The sequence below is a fragment of the Bos taurus genome, chromosome 3, assembly GCF_002263795.3.
Source record: "Bos taurus isolate L1 Dominette 01449 registration number 42190680 breed Hereford chromosome 3, ARS-UCD2.0, whole genome shotgun sequence".
In the NCBI taxonomy this organism is placed as follows: Eukaryota; Metazoa; Chordata; class Mammalia; order Artiodactyla; family Bovidae; genus Bos; species Bos taurus.
This window is the reverse complement of record NC_037330.1, coordinates 55,203,864-55,221,824: the sequence shown is the minus strand read 5'-3', so window position 1 is coordinate 55,221,824 and position 17,961 is coordinate 55,203,864. Positions and strand designations below refer to the sequence as shown.

Genomic DNA, 17,961 nt, shown 5'->3' with positions numbered 1-17,961 from the left:
TCTGACTGTGTGCAGCTCCATAGACGGCAGCCCACCAGGCTCCCCGGTCCCTGGGATTCTCCAGGCAAGAATACTGGAGTGAGTTGTCATTTCCTTCTCTGCTGCTGCTGCTGCTAAGTCGCTTCAGTCGTGTCCGACTCTGTGGGACCCTATAGACGGCAGCCCACCAGGCTCCCCCGTCCCTGGGATTCTCCAGGCAAGAACACTGGAGTGGGTTGCCATTTCCTTCTCCAGTGCATGAAAATGAAAAGTCAAAGTGAAGTCGCTCAGTCGTGTCCGACGTCAGTGACCCCATGAACTGCAGCCCACCAGGCTCCTCCGTCCATGGGATTTTCCAGGCAAGAGTACTGGAGTGGGTTGCCATTGCCTTCTCCCATTTCCTTCTCTAGCCAATACTAAATGCATAGGTTGACTTTCACATGATATTTTTCCTTAATTCTATTGCGATATGTTTTTTTAAAGAAGAATTTCAAAATCACTTCTGAATTTTTTAAATTGTATGGCTTTAAGTTAGATGAATGAAATATGCCTTTTCAAATATAGCGTTAAAGATTTTAGTACATGGTATTATCCAAACTATTAATATCTGTGTTCATGTTTAATTATATAAAGAACATTATGCAAATATTTACCTGAACAAGTAAGATATCATTATTAATGATGACTTGTGAATATAATTAGAAATGAGTAATTAGGAAAAATACAACAGTAATAAAGAGTATATTTCAAAAGTAGTACACTAGGGATATGAAAATAAGCCCTCTATATGTCCTTTATGTACCAGTAGAATATGCATATGGTGTTCCTGCCTATGAAATGCTTTGAAATGGAAAGGTAGGAATAAAAGAATCATAATGATCTCTTATCCTCAGAGTAATTTTAATCTTAGCTACTGTATTCTATTACTCAGATTTGAATAGACTAGGTATCTTAGAGAAAGTCTTATCCTCTGAAGAGCAGATTGTTATCTTATCTTCCAAAATAACATATTAAAAAAGGAGTTTTGAGGCTGGTGGATCAAGATGGAGAGTAGGAATACTCTGAGCTTACCTTCTCCCATGGACACACCTAAACTACAACTACATATAGAACAATTATCTCTGAGAATGACCTGAAGTCTAGCAGAACAAATTTTCTATAATTAAGGATGTAAAAAAAAGGCCATACTGAGAAGGGTGGGAGGGGCAGAGATATGGTCTAATCAGAACCCACATGCCTAGTGCAGCAACCCACAAGAAGAAGGGTTATCAGAACTAGGAGGTCTCCTCTGAGGAGAAAGGGGTCTGAGCCTCACATTGGGCTCCTCAGCCCTAGGAACCAGCACCAGGAAATGAGCCCCCATTACACCTAGCTTTTAAAAAAACAGTGGGGCTTACCTCTGGGAGAGGAGGAGGGCTGTGGGAAACCAAGACTCCACTCCTGAAGGGACTTGCATAAAAACTTACTTACTCCAAGTCCCAGCAGAGAGGTAGCAGCTTGGAAAGCACAAGGGTCATATGAAAAGAAAATTCAGATTTTAATTTTAGAGCATGTGCCAGAGGGAAGGGATCTGATGGAACTCTCTCCAGGTATGGAAGCATTCAAGGCACCATATTTTCTATTAAACTCTCCTTCCATCTAGCTGGTACAGAGCTGGTAGCTACCATTTTTGTCACTCTCTATCAACCTTGCTAACATCATGCACCTTGCCCAGGCATTCTTCTGAGGACCAGCCCTGCCCAATAGGCCTGCCCTAGGAGGCCCGTCCAAAATGGTTCCCACCCCTCCCCACTTGGTGGGCAGCACTGGCCTGCACCAGCAGTATCCCCCCAAAATGGCTCCTGCGCTGGGGGGTCCAGCCCACACATCACTGTGCTCACAACAGCTATAGCTGGACATCACAGCCAGTCATGCTGGGGACAAGTCCTGCACATTAGTGTGCCCATAATAGTCATAGCCAGGCCTCTCAGCCAGCCAACTCGGGGGCAAACTCACCCACCAGCAATCCCACAGCAGTCACAGCCTAAACACAACAGTGAAATACATGCAGCACATACAGGGGATACCCCTAGAGCACCTAGCTATGGGGACGGGGGGCTGGGGATAGTTCCACTGGCCCCACTGAACACTTCCTACATTAGGCCACTCTTTCAAGACTAGGAGACTTAGCTGACTTACCTAATACATCGAAACAAACATGGAGAGTTAGGTAAAAACGAGGAGACAACAGAATACCTTCCAAAGGGAAAAATAGGACAAAACCTCTGAAAAGGAACTAAAGAAATGAGGGTAAACAATCTACCAGGGAAAAGGTCAAAGAAATAGTCATAAAGACACTCACCAAATTTGAGAGAAGTCAGTGAAAGGGTCAACAAACAGAAAATATTAAAAAGAACCAATCATAACTGAAGAATATGATAACTAAAGTGAAAAATACACTAGAGGGAATCATCAGCAGATTAGAGGAGGCAGAAGAGTGGACTGAGATCTGGAAGACAGGGTAACGGAAATCACCCAATCAGAACAGCAAAAAGAAAAAAGAGTTTAAAAAACGAGTGTAGTTTAAGGGACCCCTGGGACAATATCAAGCATGCTAACATTTTCATGATAGCGGTCCCAGAAGGAGAAAAGAAAGATATACAAAATCCACTTAAAGAAATAATGGCTGAAAATTTCCCTCACCTGGCAAAGAAAACAGACATCCAAGTCCAGAAAGCAAAGAGAGTTACAAATAAGATGAAATGAAAGAGACTCACACCAAGGCATATTAGAGTTAAAAATAAAATAGAGAATCTTAACAGCAGCAAGAGAAAAATAACTAGATACGTACAAAGGAACTCCCATAAAACTATCAGCCAACTTTTCAGTATTGACTTTACAGGCAAGAAGGGAGTTACACTATACATTGAAAGTACTGAAAAAAACTTACAAATAAGAACACTCTACCAAGGTTATCATCAGAATTGAAGGAGAGATAAAGAGTTTACAGACAAGCAAGAGCTAAAGGAGTCTGTCACCACTAAAATGGCCTTTTAAGAGATATTAAAAGGACTTGTTTAAAAGAAAAAGAAAAATCCATAACTAGAAACAAGAAAATTATGAAAAAAAAAATTCACTGGTAAAGGCAAACATAAACTAAAGGTAGTGAATCAACCACCTACAAAGCTAACATTAAGGTTAAAAGACAAAAGCAGTAAAAAATCATCTATATCAAAAATAACTGAGTGTTATATAAAATTAAAAGATGCAAAATATGATATAAAAACATAAGGCAAGTGCTTTTAGAACATACTCAAACTTGAGTGACTATCAAAACAGACCCTACATACATAGGTTGTTACATATGACCCACATGTTAATCATGAACCAAAAACCTGTAATGGACACACAAAAAATAGAAAGGAATGCAAACATATTAATAACACTAAAGAACATTATCAAATCACAAGAGAATAAGAAAGGAACTGCTGCTGCTGCTGCTGCTGCTAAGTCGCTTCAGTCGTGTCCGACTCTGTGCGACCCCATAGACGGCAGCCCACCAGGCTCCCCCGTCCCTGGGATTCTCCAGGCAAGAACACTGGAGGGGGTTGCCATTTCCTTCTCCAATGCATGAAAGTGAAAAGTGAAAGTGAAGTCGCTCAGTCGTGTCCGACTCTTTGAGACCCCATGGACTGTAGCCCACCAGGCTCCTCCGTCCATGGGATATTCCAGGCAAGAGTACTGGAGTGGGTCGCCATTGCCTCCTCCAAGAAAGGAACAGAGAACTACAAAAAAAAAAAAAACCCTAGAAAATAACTCACAAAAGGATGACATGTACATACTTATCAATAGTTACTTTAAATGTAAATAGGCTACATGCTTTAATCAAAGGATATAGGATGGCTGAATAGATAAGAAAAAAACAAGATCCATATATATGTTTACCACAAGAGACTCACTTCAGATTTAAAGACACACATATACAGATTAGTGAAGGGATGGAAAAAGATATTTCATGCAAATACAAATAAATATGAATGGAAATAAAACTGGGGTACCAATACTTAGACAAAACACAAATATTTGTCTCTCCTAACAAGAGACAAAGAAAGACATTAAATAATGTAAAGGGTTCAAGCCAACAAGAAGATAAAATACTTGGAAATGCATATGTACCCAACATAGGAGCACCTGAATAAATAAAACAAATACAGACATAAAGGGAGAGAATGGCAGTAATATATTAATAGTAGGGGATTTTGACACCTCACTTACATCAAAGGATGGGCCATCCAGACAGAAAATCAATCAGGAAACACTGGCCTTAGACAACACACAGATCAGACAAACTTAATGGGTATATGTAGAATATTCTACACCAAAACAGAATACAGATTTTTTGCAAGTGTAAATGAAATTTTGTCCAGAATAGATCAAATGGCATGCCACAAAACAAGACTTCATAAATTTAAGAAGGTTAAAGTCATATCAAGTATCTTTTCCAACTACATAGTATGAAACTAGACATTCATTACAAGAAGAAAACTGGAAAAATAGGATAGTACTTGGCATAAATGTTTATTATTGTCATAAGAAATCTATTCAAGCCATGCAAATACACATATTCACATAACACATACGTATTATATCTTGTTGTTTGTGACGGTTAGGTACAAAAAGTACCAAGGTAAACAGGTAGGCACAAAAGGAAGCTTCGATTCAGTCTCAAGAGTTACACTTAGAGCTAGTATAGGTCCTCTGGAGAGAGGTAAAATTGAATGTGTGTTTTATTTAACTTCAAGTTCTACTGTTGTTTTAACCTCTTTGCTTCTTTATTCTTTACTGTTTACTCTTTGTGACTCAATTAAACAGATGCCAATATAGTCATGCAGAGAAATACAAAATAGTGCCAACACAGTCAGGTGAAAACAATAACAATAAAATTGTAGGAGCAATTTGAACTAAAGCTAGAACTCAGATCTTAAACACTGTCTAAAATGAAAAGGAAGAATTTTCTTTTCTCTAGGTTGGCTGGTCATATTGATCGCATTCACAGGCTAATTCAAATTAAGAAGCAAATGGGACTCTAATACATTCTTTTGATATTTAAGGAAATTGAATTTGGGTCACAAGTAACAAGTTGACAATTGATGGACAGAGAGTTGAATAAGTCATCCAATTAATTCTAATATATACATATATCTGTAAATATTTTTGCTTTCAATTGCTAAATATAAACATAATTATTCTATTTTGCTATCTATTCAGATACTCTATTTCACAAGTTGAGAGTGGTGAACTGATGTAAATTTGAAAAAAATGTATAGATTGACCAAAGGAAGAATTTTAAGATTGCAATTCATGGGGAAAAGGCGGATTATTTTCTTTTGGAAATTTTAAAGTTAGAGTTATTCTCCTAGTTGGGTTAGGTACAAAACACTTTAGAATTCTAGATTCTTAAAGTATATCAGTTCAGTTCAGTCGCTCAGTCGCTCTTTGCAACCCCATGAATCGCAGCACACCAGACCTCCCTGTTCATCACCAACTCCCGGAGTTCACCCAGACTCACATCCATCGAGTCAGTGATGCCATCCAGCCATCTCATCCTCTGTCGTCCCCTTCTCCTCCTGCCCCCAATCCCTCCCAGCATCAGAGTCTTTTCCAATGAGTCAACTCTTTGCATGAGGTGGCCAAAGTACTGGAGTTTCAGCTTTAGCATCATTCCTTCCAAAGAACACCCAGGGCTGATCTCCTTCAGAATGGACCGGTTGGATCTCCTTGCAGTCCAAGGGACTCTCAAGAGTCTTCTCCAACACCACAGTTCAAAAGCATCAATTCTTCAGCACTCAGCCTTCTTCACAGTCTAACTCTCACATCCATACATGACCACAGGAAAAACCATAGCTTTGACTAGACGTACCTTTGTTGGCAAAGTAATGTCTCTGCTTTTCAATATGCTATCTAGGTTGGTCATAACTTTCCGTCCAAGGAGTAAGCATCTTAATTTCATGGCTGCAGTCACCATCTGCAGTGATTTTGGAGCCCCCCAAAATAAAGTCTGACACTGTTTCCACTGTTTCCCCATCTATTTCCCATGAAGTGATGGGACCAGAGGCCATGATCTTCGTTTTCTGAATGTTGAGCTTTAAGCCCACTTTTTCACTCTCCTCTTTCACTTTCATCAAGAGGCTTTTTAGTTCCTCTTCACTTTCTGCCATATGGGTGGTGTCATCTGCCTATCTGAGGTTATTGATATTTCTCCCGGCAATCTTGATTCCAGCTTGTGCTTCTTCCAGCCCAGCGTTTCTCATGATGTACTCTGCATATAAGTTAAATAAGCAGGGTGACAATAGACAGCCTTGACATACTCCTTTTCCTATTTGGAACCAGTGCGTTGTTCCAGGTCCAGTTCTAACTGTTGTTTCCTGACCTGCATACAGGTTTCTCAAGAGGCAGGTCAGGTGGTCTGGTAATCCCATCTCTTTAGGAATTTTCCACAGTTTGTTGTGATCCACACAGTCAAAGGCTTTGGCATAGTTAATAAAGCAGAATTAGATGTTTTTATGGAACTCTCTTGCTTTTTCGATAATCCAGTGGATGTTGGCAATTTGATCTCTGGTTCTTCTGCCTTTTCTAAAACCAGCTTGAACATCTGGAAGTTCACGGTTCACATATTGCTGAAGCCTGGCTTGGAGAATTTTGAACATTACTTTACTAGCGTGTGAGATGAGTGCAATTGTGCAGTAGTTTGAGCATTCTTTGGCATTCCCTTTCTTTGGGATTGGCATGAAAACTGACCTTTTCCAGTCCTGTGGCCACTGCTGAGTTTTCCAAATTTGCTGGCATATAGAGTGCAACACTTTCACAGCATCATCTTTCAGGATTTGAAATAACTCTACTGGAATTCCATCACCTCCACTAGCTTTGTTTGTAGTGATGCTTTCTAAGGCCCACTTGACTTCACATTCCAGAATGTCTGGCTCTAGGTGAGTGATCACACCATCGTGATTATCTGGGTCGTGAAGATCTTTTCTGTACAGTTCTTCTGTGTATTCTTGCCACCTCTTCTTAATATCTTCTGCTTCTGTTAGGTCCATACCATTTCTGTCCTTTATAGAGCCCATCTTTGCAATAAATGTTCCCTTGGTATCTTTAATTTTCTTGAAGAGATCTCTAGTCTTCCCCATTCTGTTGTTTTCCTCTATTTCTTTGCATTGATCACTGAGGAAGACTTTCTTATCTCTTCTTGCTATTCTTTGGAACTCTGCATTCAGATGCTTATATCTTTCCTTTTCTCCTTTGCTTTTTGCTTCTCTTCTTTTCACAGCTATTTGTAAGGACTCCCCAGACAGCCATTTTGCTTTTTTGCATTTCTTTTCCATGGGGATGGTCTTGATCCCTGTCTCCTGTACAATGTCACGAACCTCATTCCATAGTTCATCAGGCACTCTATCAGATCTAGGCCCTTAACTCTATTTCTCACTTCCACTGTATAATCATAAGGGATTTGATTTATGTCATACCTGAATGGTCTAGTGGTTTTCCCTACTTTCTTCAATTTAAGTCTGAATTTGGTAATAAGGAGTTCATGATTAAAGTATATATATGGACAAAAAAATCCAGACCCTGAAATGAATTGATGCTGTAACTGTGGGATATTATTCTGCATGTCTGTCTTCACCAATCTATTGTGAGTAATTTCTAACCATGTGAGGTAAAGAAGGAGGTGAGTAGCGGAGAGCAGGGGGTCTGTGTCAGGGGGAAAATGATGGTATGTTGGAAAACATATTTTGCCACTTATAGATATAACTACCATTTTTCTACAAGCTACCTCCATCAAAGAGATACATTGATATCTCAGCACGTGTAGAAAGAATGAATATGTAGAAAACCCTGACTATCACACTTCAGATCTTTCTCAGGAATGTCCTATCTTTCATCCATTAACATTGCCTTAGACAAAGATGTTCTGTATGCAGTGCATACTGGTAACACATTACATATTTAATATATTTTAGCTTCGTTTTTCACAAAAATTTTTATAGCTCCTGGCCTCATTTACTTTTCAAAGAAAAACAATGAATTGAATGTATTGTTACAGCTAAGAAATTTAAATTTCTTTCAGCATTTAAGGGATAAGAGAAAGCCTGAATTGAAATCAGCTTTCACTTGGTACGTAGGGCAAGGAAAACAGGTGTTAATGAAAAATGATTCACTTAGAGCTGTCATTACCAGCATTGTTAATCTATATCAGAAGCCAGTGGGAGGAGAAAAATGCATTAGAAGGTTAATTGTTTTGGAATGACAGTTCAAAAATGAACATTTGAAGTAATGCAAGATCTGCTAAATAATCAACAGGCTGTAAAAAATTATTTGCTTTATTTTTCTGTTAACTATACTCAGTGCCAAACTGAGAAGTTGAAAATGAGAAAATTTTATCTGCTGGTTTTGTTAAATATAACAGAATTTTATCATTATACAGTTATATGCAAACAATGTCTACACTGTGAGCTATAACATATGGGCATAACATAAATAGTATCTATTAAAATAACTGAAGAAAGTAACAAGTGAGCATTTATTTCCCATTATGTATCTCCTCTTGGAGAAGGCAATGGCACCCCACTCCAGTATTCTTGCCTGGAAAATCCCATGGAAGGAGGAGCCTGGTAGGCTGCAGTCCATGGGGTCGCCAACAGTCGGATATGACTGAGCGACTTCACTTTCACTTTTCACTTTCATGCATTGGAGAAGGAAATGGCAACCCACTCCAGTGTTCTTGCCTGGAGAATCCCAGGGATGGGGGAGCCTGGTGGGCTGCTGTCTATGGGGTTGCATAGAGTTGGACACAACTGAAGCGACTTAGCAGCAGCAGCAGCATGTATCTCCTCTATGTGTCTATGTTCCTTTGTCTTTATTCATATACTGATGAATATATTATAATGAATTTAAAATTTTAATACTGTTTGATCAGTATCAAAGGTTATAATGGAAATGATTAATGTAATATTTTATTAAATGTTTTAGTACAAAGAAGTATTTATGAGAAGTGTTTCAAGTCAGGAAGGCATGCATTTCTTAGGTGAATTACTCCAAGTACAGATTTTATCAGCAAAAGAAAACAGTGCAAATGGATATTGATAATATAGGTAAGCCATTTACCACTATTTAAGAAGTATTTATAATAAAACAAACATAATCTGGGAAAAAAACTTTAAAAAACTTATGTTCCTTTGAGTGAAAGCCCATAAAATATGTTTATACCCAAAATAGGTTGTATGATTATATACCCATTACTAAAAACTTAAAAAAATTCTCATTTATAAGGTCAGTCATTTTCATTCTTTGTTTTAATATAGATAGCTCTGAAGAGCTTTCCATTCTTAGCATGTGAAAAATAGGAAGTGTTTTTCTATGCCACAGATGAACTCATAAGAAAATCTTTGAATATCTTCTCTGCAGCCCCAATTTCAAGTCAATAGATTAAGTGCCCACATTGTTTGCAACTAAGTCACAGCTGTCTAAATTGCTTCAGAAATGTTTAGCAGATTGCTTTATAGCAGGATAACACAGTTTGAACCACAGTTTCTTGAATACATCTTGCTGAGAGCTTATCTCATTCAAATGATGAAGGCAGCTGAAGCATGGTATTTGAATCAACCACATTTTGTTCTAACAAAGGAAAATTTTAGGAAGCTCTAGTTGTGATAGGCAACACAGTAAAGCAATTGAAATGTGGATATTATATTTTACACCATTCAAACTACTTGCGTATATGTGTGTGGTGATATTTTAAAAATAAAATTTTTTCATTTGGCGAGAACCTTACAGTTAAACTGTAAAAGCAATATACAAATCATGTGAATTGCCAACATATAAAAATAAATATGCAAATGAGTATAATATTCTTTTCCAAAATAGCATCTTTAATAGGAAACACTTCATAAGAATCTTTACAGAGTGATGTATTTTAAAGTCATTTTTATATTTCATAAGTACTTATAACTAGCAGTTCTTATTTTTAATTAGAAAATACACATCTCTTCAGCCATACCTGAATAAACTATAGATACGAACATGAGGAATGGGTACATTCACTTCTAAATTTTAAAAATTCTTATCAAGGAATTTCTTATAAAGTACTTTCTACACATGAGCTTTACATATACTAGATGCTGTTGTGATTACAGAAGTCTGATATATATTTTTTTCACTCAAGAAGCTAAAAATCTACTCGGGAAACATGAGTATAATAGGATCCTAAGGTGTGTGGCTTATAAATATAAACCCAGTAAGTTGTAGATACTTCAAAAAGTTGTTGAGAAAGTGAATGTGTTATATACAAGTTAAATTTTGTTTTTAACTGATTAGAGAATGTATTTAAATATTTCAGAAAAAGTCTATCAATGGCAAGTTTGAGAAGAAGGCTTATCTAAATATCCAGCTTGGAATGTTTGCTCCAATTATCTATTGCCATGTATTGAGTTGGTCAAAAATTTCCTTTGATTTTTTTTAAGTAAAAATAAAAAGACACATTTTTCATTTTCACTAAGAACTTTATGGAACAACGGATTCACCATTTTATTACACTACCTTATGCCATTTTTCAGGTAACTTCATAACTCCATGTTCCCAAAGGTTTTTAAGCAAAGAACTGTTACAGGTGCCTTTTCCAGTCTTCCAGGAAATTGAAAATTTTTTCCATTAAAAGAATTTTGTAAAGACGAAAACAAATGGATATCCAAAGGTGCAACATCTGGTGAATAGGGCAAATGAATCATAACTTCCCAGTCAAGCTGTAAGTTTTTGCCTGGTCATCAAAGACACATGCAGTCTTATATTATCCTGAAGGAAGATTATGCATTTTTGACTAATTCCAGATGCTTTTCATTGAGTGCTGCCTTCAGTTGGTCTAACTGGGAGCAGTACCTGTTGGAATGAATAATTTGGCTTTCCAGAGGATCTCATAATAGAGGACTCCATTCCAATCTCACCATATACACATCATCATCTTCTTTGGATGAAGACTGGCCTTTGGTGTGCTTCATGGTGGTTCATTTGCTCCATGAACTCTTCCATTCCACATTATTGTACAGTATCCACTTTTCATTGCCCATCACAATTTGTTTGAAAAAATGGAACATTTTCATTACATTTCAGTAGAGAATCACATGCAAAAATAAGGTTCCAACGGTTTTTTTGGCTTACCTTATGTGGAACACAAGCATCAGAGTGATTAACAAAACCAAGCTGGTTCAAGTGATTTTCATCACTTGATTTGAATATTTTGAGTATGTCGGCTATCTCCCAGGTGATGTAACATTGATTGTTCTCAACTAATGTCTCCATTTGATCACTATTAACTCCAACTGGTCTATCTGACCATAGAGCATCATTCAGCAAGAAATCTCCTGCAACTAGAATTGTCTTACAGAAAAAACAAAATGGACTTTTTGGCCAACCCAATATACCTATTGCTCCCAACCCCTGAAACAAACAATTCTATTATGCTCACAAATTATAAATTCAGAAATTTGGACAGAATATAGCAGGGATTGTCTCTTCCCATAATGTTTATGGCCTCAAATAAAATGATTCTAACATTTGGTGACTTGAACAAACAGGGGCTGAAATTGCTGAGACAAGATTCGTTACCAAAATGGTTCTTCACTCACCTGTTTGGGGCCTGGGCTAAGATGATTTGAAGGTTGGGCTTAGCTGGGACTGTCGACCAGAATATTTACATACAGCCTCTCCATGAGGCTTTGGCTTCTCACAGAACGGTGGCTGGATTCTAAGAAAGCTCAGATTAAGAGGGAGTGTTTTAAGAAATAAGTGTTTTAACATAGTAATGTCTGCAGGAGGAGAAGGGATGACAAGATGAGACGGTTGGACAGCATCACTGACTCAATGGACAGGAGTTGAGCAAAATCCGGGAGATAGTGAAGGACAGAGAAGCCTGGTGTGCTGCAGTCTGTGGGATCTCAAAGAGTCAGACACAACTTAGCAACTGAACAACAACGCTTGCCATGACTGTGAAAAAAAAAATTGTTTTTTTTTTTAAACTGACACAATGTATGTTTACTCTATGACACAATGTAGTCACTCAGTGACTAAAGAATCTGATAGTTACAGATCTGGAGCTTCCATTTTAAAGCTTGAGAAATAGAACACTTTGCTGACTATAAATTCTATGTAATGGATACTGTGAATTGTCAACCAAAATCCAAATTCCTCTTCTTCAGTAAAAGGGTTGACCCATGACTAGTCAGACAGCACAAGTCTCAGCCTCGTTTGAGGCTGTGTGGTCAAGTACCTACATTCTCACAATGGAAAGGAAACAGAAATGATGTGTGCTACTTTTGAATCTGGGCCTTAAAACAAAGTACATATCATCCTTCATGCTCTTTTTTCCTTCCTACAAGGTAGATCATGGAGTTGCTTGACCCAGCTTCAACCATGCAATTGAAAATAATGCCACAGAGGATAGTAGAGCAGTAAAATAGAAAGCCCCTGGATTTCTGGATGACCTTATGGAGCATAGCCATTCTGAAAATTTGGATTTCATGTGTGTGAGGGAGTAATACATTTTAGTGTTTTTTAAATCACAGTGTTGTCTGTTAAAAGTTTAGCTTTACTCTAATTTAGACAGTAGATGCACATGACTTAATAGTAGCTGGGTGCTAAAGAAATGATGGTAAAAAAAGCCAATTCCCTGTTGTCCAGCTCCCAAACACTTTAAAATGCTTGGTATGACTGATGTTGCATTCTTTGTGTCCATTCACTTTTATTGACATTTTGCAGTTGCCGAAGTTTTCTTCTTGAGGAAGTGCCACTAGCAAAACGGTCATGTTTTACATAATTCTTTTTTCATACCTATACTCCTTTTCTATTTTGAAAAGGACACATTCTTCATGTACCACATCAATGTTCCACTTGAAAACTACAGAAGTTTGTAATTATTTTGATGTGGTTGTAGAGCTTAAACTCCGGAAATACAGAGATCACACATCCATATTCGCATTCAGAGAAATTGTACTAATTCAGAATCATCAGAAGTAGCTTCACAGGTTAGAAGAGCAGTTCACAAAGTGTGGTTCAGGTGGTCAGCAAGGTCAAACCTATTTTCATAATGATATTAAGGTGTTGACTCATCTTTTTCACTTTTATTCTCCCACAGATGTAAGGTGGAGTTTTTCAGAGGCTAAGTTCATGGGAAGAGGTCATCACTCTGATAGACAATGAAACGTGAATTTGTATATACTTGTACTTTAAAAACTTCAGTTTTTAACTTCTAACACAGTATACATTAGGAGCTGTAACCCACATAAAAGTTCTTTAGTCTCCAATAGTTTCTTGGTCTAGAAAATTTTAATTTTTAATTATTAAAATGCATTACAGAATACTTTATACATTCCAAAAGAACAAAAAGTTAACAGAAATCTATATACTAACTACCAGATGGTTTGCCAATTATAGAGTATATTTCACTTGAATTATGTAAACATAGAACACCTTTTTTGCAACAGGCAAATGAATGGCTACATATTAATTTTTTTTTTTTTTTTGTCCAGTTGACATTTACTCACCAGTGAGACCTCAGAATAAGTATAAAGTACTTGGGAAAGAATCAACTGACCTGTGTTTAAGGACTCTGAAATCACCTTCTTTGTTATTATGTCTCTTTAAACTACAAGCCCCATGAAGACAAAGACTAGGTATGTATTGATAACCATTATACAGCAAGTGACAAAGAGGAAGGACTTTTATCTTTCCAAACAGCAGCTTTTTCTGCATCTTTGGACACATGGCAGAAAATAGTCTTTCTAGCACTAGGACCTAACACTTCCCACTCTAGAGCCACCAATTGACCAGCATTTCAATATTCTATTTCCAGTAGAGTATTCTATTCTAAACTTGGACCTGTTCTATCATGGTCTATCCATAATTTTATGGATGATCTAGGTAAAGACAAATCAACATGGCTACAGAGACTTCTCTGGTGACAGAAGCGATTCTCAGAGAAGGGAATGAGGCTGAGCAGATGCCTCCAAAAGTACCTGCTACGGTCACTACAGAACTCATGTGTTCTGAACTTTAACAATCTTGCTCTTGAAATTATCTTCATAGAGCTTGACAAAGGGTTCCTAAGGAAGAAAAGGGTGGTGACCAAGTAGCTCTGACTCTGTCTCTCTTCTGAGTTTGCCTCTCCTTTGGGAGTCTCTAACTTTGATTACCACTGTTACTTTACTTTTATCCCTTGGGAGTAGGGAGTTACTCTTTCTTTTTTTTTTAACACTAACGTTGCAAAAACAATAATAACAAAACAAAAACAAAAAACCTCTCCATGAATGCTCCATAATGCTGTTGGAGAATTTCAAAAAACACTTTACTATTTAAGAACAAAAGAGAAATTGACAAATACAAGTAATAAAAACAGTGTGACTCACAAAGTAAAGGTTTCTGACCCTTTCCCTGGATATACAGTTCTTGTCTCATTTCTAAGAGAAAACAGAAGCCTTACCATTTGAATAGCTGACTGTCTCTTGCCAGCAGCCCAGAACCCAACAAAAAATAAAGTTCACTAGGATTTTTACTGTAACATTTCTTCTTTCTTAAGAAAATAGAAGATACTTTCTAATTATTGTTAATTAAAACTATTCTACATGTTTGGTCATTTCTATTTCTTAAAGACTTTATTTTCTTGGACTCCAAAATCACTGTAGACAGTGGCGACAGCCATGAAATTAAAAGGCACTTGCTAGGATTTTTACTGTAACATTTCTTCTTTCTTAAGAAAATAGAAGATACTTTCTAATTATTGTTAATTAAAACTATTCTACATGTTTGGTCATTTCTATTTCTTAAAGACTTTATTTTCTTGGACTCCAAAATCACTGCAGACAGTGGCGACAGCCATGAAATTAAAAGGCACTTGCTCCTTGGAAGGAAAGCTATGACAAACCTAGACACCTTATTAAAAAGCAAAGCCATCACTTTGCCAACAAAGGTCTGTATAGCCAAAGCTATGGTTTTTCCAGTAGTCATGTACAGATGTGAGTTGGACCGTAAAGAAGACTGAGAGCCGAAGAATTGATGCTTCTGAACTGTGGTGTTGAAGACTCAAGAGTCCTTGGACTGCAAGGAAATCAAACCAATCAATCCTAAAGGAAAGCAATCCTGAATTTTCACTGGAAGCACTGTTGCTGAAGCTGAAGCTCCAAAACTCTGGTCACTTGAAATGAAGAGCCAACTCATTGGAAAAGACCCTGATGCTCATGGCAAAAGGAAAAGGGGGTGGCAGAGGATGAAACAGTTAGATAGCATCACCAACTCAATGGACATGAATATGAGGAAACCTCAGGAGATAGTGGACGACAGAGAAGCCTGGCATGCTGCAGTCCCTGGGGTCATAAAGAATCAGACACGACTTAGTGACTAAATAACAAAAACAACTTCTTAAAGACCTTTAAAATATCCATGAAAAAAATTAATAGCTACCTTCATAACTAGTGACACAATTCAGATACTTTTTAGGTCTTTAATTTCTTATATGGGAATAAAATTTTAAAAACCCTCTTTTTCATTATTTTTTCCATTGTTAACATAAATGATACCATAACTTGAGATGAACTGTATTTAGGATTCTCTAAAGACATTTGCAAGTAGGGATTGAATACAACTCATTTGAAGCAACATGATATATGTGTCCATTAAAACTTTTTCAAGTGTGCTTCATTTTGATAAATACATTACACATTCTATTACTTGGTCTTTCTCCTCACTATTCCCCCCATCATAGACTGGGATCTGGGTAGTAGTACCTTAAGCTAATTTACTGTTTAAATCACCACATTTTTTAGATTCTCAGGCAGTTTTTATATTGTCTTGATTCCCTTTTGTATTGTTCTCCCCAACATAAACTGACGTCAAAAATAATTCCCATAACTTTAAAAACTTTTTATGCTGGTTGCTTACATTTACATGTGATACCTGAAATTAAAATTACTATCAATACTTGATTTAGCATTGGAAACATGTAAAGTTTGAAGTCTTTTTCTTTGGTAAAAAATATTAGAGAGATTATGTTTTGAGTTCAATTTAAATGAGGAATCTATTTTAAAGTACTTATAGCAGCATGCTGTAGGTTTAAACAAGCACAGAATTGACAATTAGGAGACTAAGATTCCAATTTCCATCTCTGCCACTAATAATGTTTCCATGCTAATTAGTTAAGTAAATTATGGCTTATTTTCTTCTACCTATAATAAGAATTGGACTCAACATTTTAAGTCTCTTCTAGTTTTAAAATTCCACAGTACTAATAGGTGAACACTTTTATATCTGTTTATTTTTAAAAAGAATGCTCATTGGCTATCTAACTCCTTACATAGGTATTTTAAAATTACATCATTATTAAGCACTTGCTATGTGTGTCAGCCATCTTAAATCCATTCTGAAAAAAGGCAAAAGAAAAACAAGCAAAATATATCTCATGCATTTGATGCCATTGAACTGTACACTTAAAGTTAGTTGATATATGTTTACTACACACAGACTATATATATATATATGTTCAGTTCAGTCGCTCAGTCGTGTCCGATTCTTTGTGACCCCGTGGACTGCAGAACGCCAGGCCTCCCTGTCCATCACCAACTCCCGGAGCTGACTAAAACTCATGTCCATTGTGAAAGTGATGCCAACCAACCATCTCATCCTCTGTCATCCCCTTCTCCTTCTGCCTTCAATCTTTCCAAGCACCAGGGTCTTTTCAAATGAGTCAGTTCTTCACATCAGGTAGCCAAAGTATTGGAGTTTCAGCATCAATCCTTCCAATATTCAGGACTGGTTTCCTTTAGGATGGACTGGTTGGATCTCCTTGCAGTCCAAGGGACTCTCAAGAGTCTTCTCCAACATCACAGTTCAAAAGCATCAATTGTTTGGCACTCAGTTTTCTTCATAATCCAACTCTCACATCCATACGTGACTACTGGAGAAACCATAGCTTTGCCTAGATGGACCTTTGTTGGCAAAGTAATGTCTCTGCTTTTCAGTATGCAGTCTAGGTTGGTCATAGCTTTTCTTCCAAGGAGTAAGTGTCTTAATTTCATGGGTGCAGTCACCATCTGCAGTGATTTTGGAGCCCCCCAAAATAAAGTCTCTGTTTCCATTATTTCACCATCTATTTGCCATGAAGTAACTGGACTGGATGCCATGATTTCTGAATGTTGAGTTTTAAGACAACTTTTTCACTCTCCTCTTTCACCTTCCTCAAGAGGCTCTTTAGTACCTCTTCACTTTCTGCCATAAGGGTGGTGTCATCTGCATATCTGAGGTTATTGATACTTCTCCCAGCAATCTTGATTCCAGCTTGTGCTTCATCCAGCCCGGCACTTCGCATGATGTAATCCGCATATAAGTTAAATAAGCAGGGTGACAACATACAGCCTTGATGTACTCCTTTCCTGATTTGGAACCAGTGTGTTGTTTCATGTCCAGTACTAACTGTTGCTTCTTGACCTGCATACAGATTTCTCAGGAGGCAGGTCAGGTGGTCTGTTATTCCCATCTCTTGAAGAATTTTCCACAGTTTGTTGTGATCCACACAGTCAAAGGCTTTGGCATAGTTAATAAAGCAGAAATATATGTTTTTCTGGAATTCTCTTGCTTTTCCAATGATCCAGTGGACGTTGGCAATGTGATCTCTGGTTCCTCTGCCTTTTCTGAAAAGAGCTTGAACATCTGGAAGTTCACAGTTCACAGTACTGTTGAAGCCTGGCTTGGAGAATTTTGAGCATCACTTTACTAGTGTGTGAGATGAGTGCAATTGTGCAGTAGTTTGAACATTCTTCCCCATTGACTTTCTTTGGGATGGAATGAAAACTGACCTTTTCCCGTCCTGTGGCCACTGCTGAGTTTTCCAGATTTGCTGGCATACTGAATGTAACACTTTCACAGAATCATCTTTTAGGATTTGAAATAGCTCAATTGGAATTCCATCAC

At 37.4% G+C, this 17,961-nt stretch overlaps 1 pseudogene; it reads right to left on the bottom strand.

Moving 5' to 3' along the window:
- The window catches only part of LOC101903836 (tigger transposable element-derived protein 1-like), an 80,830-nt pseudogene extending 69,824 nt beyond the window's left edge, over positions 1 to 11,006 (bottom strand).
- Positions 11,007 to 17,961: the final 6,955 nt, after the last annotated feature.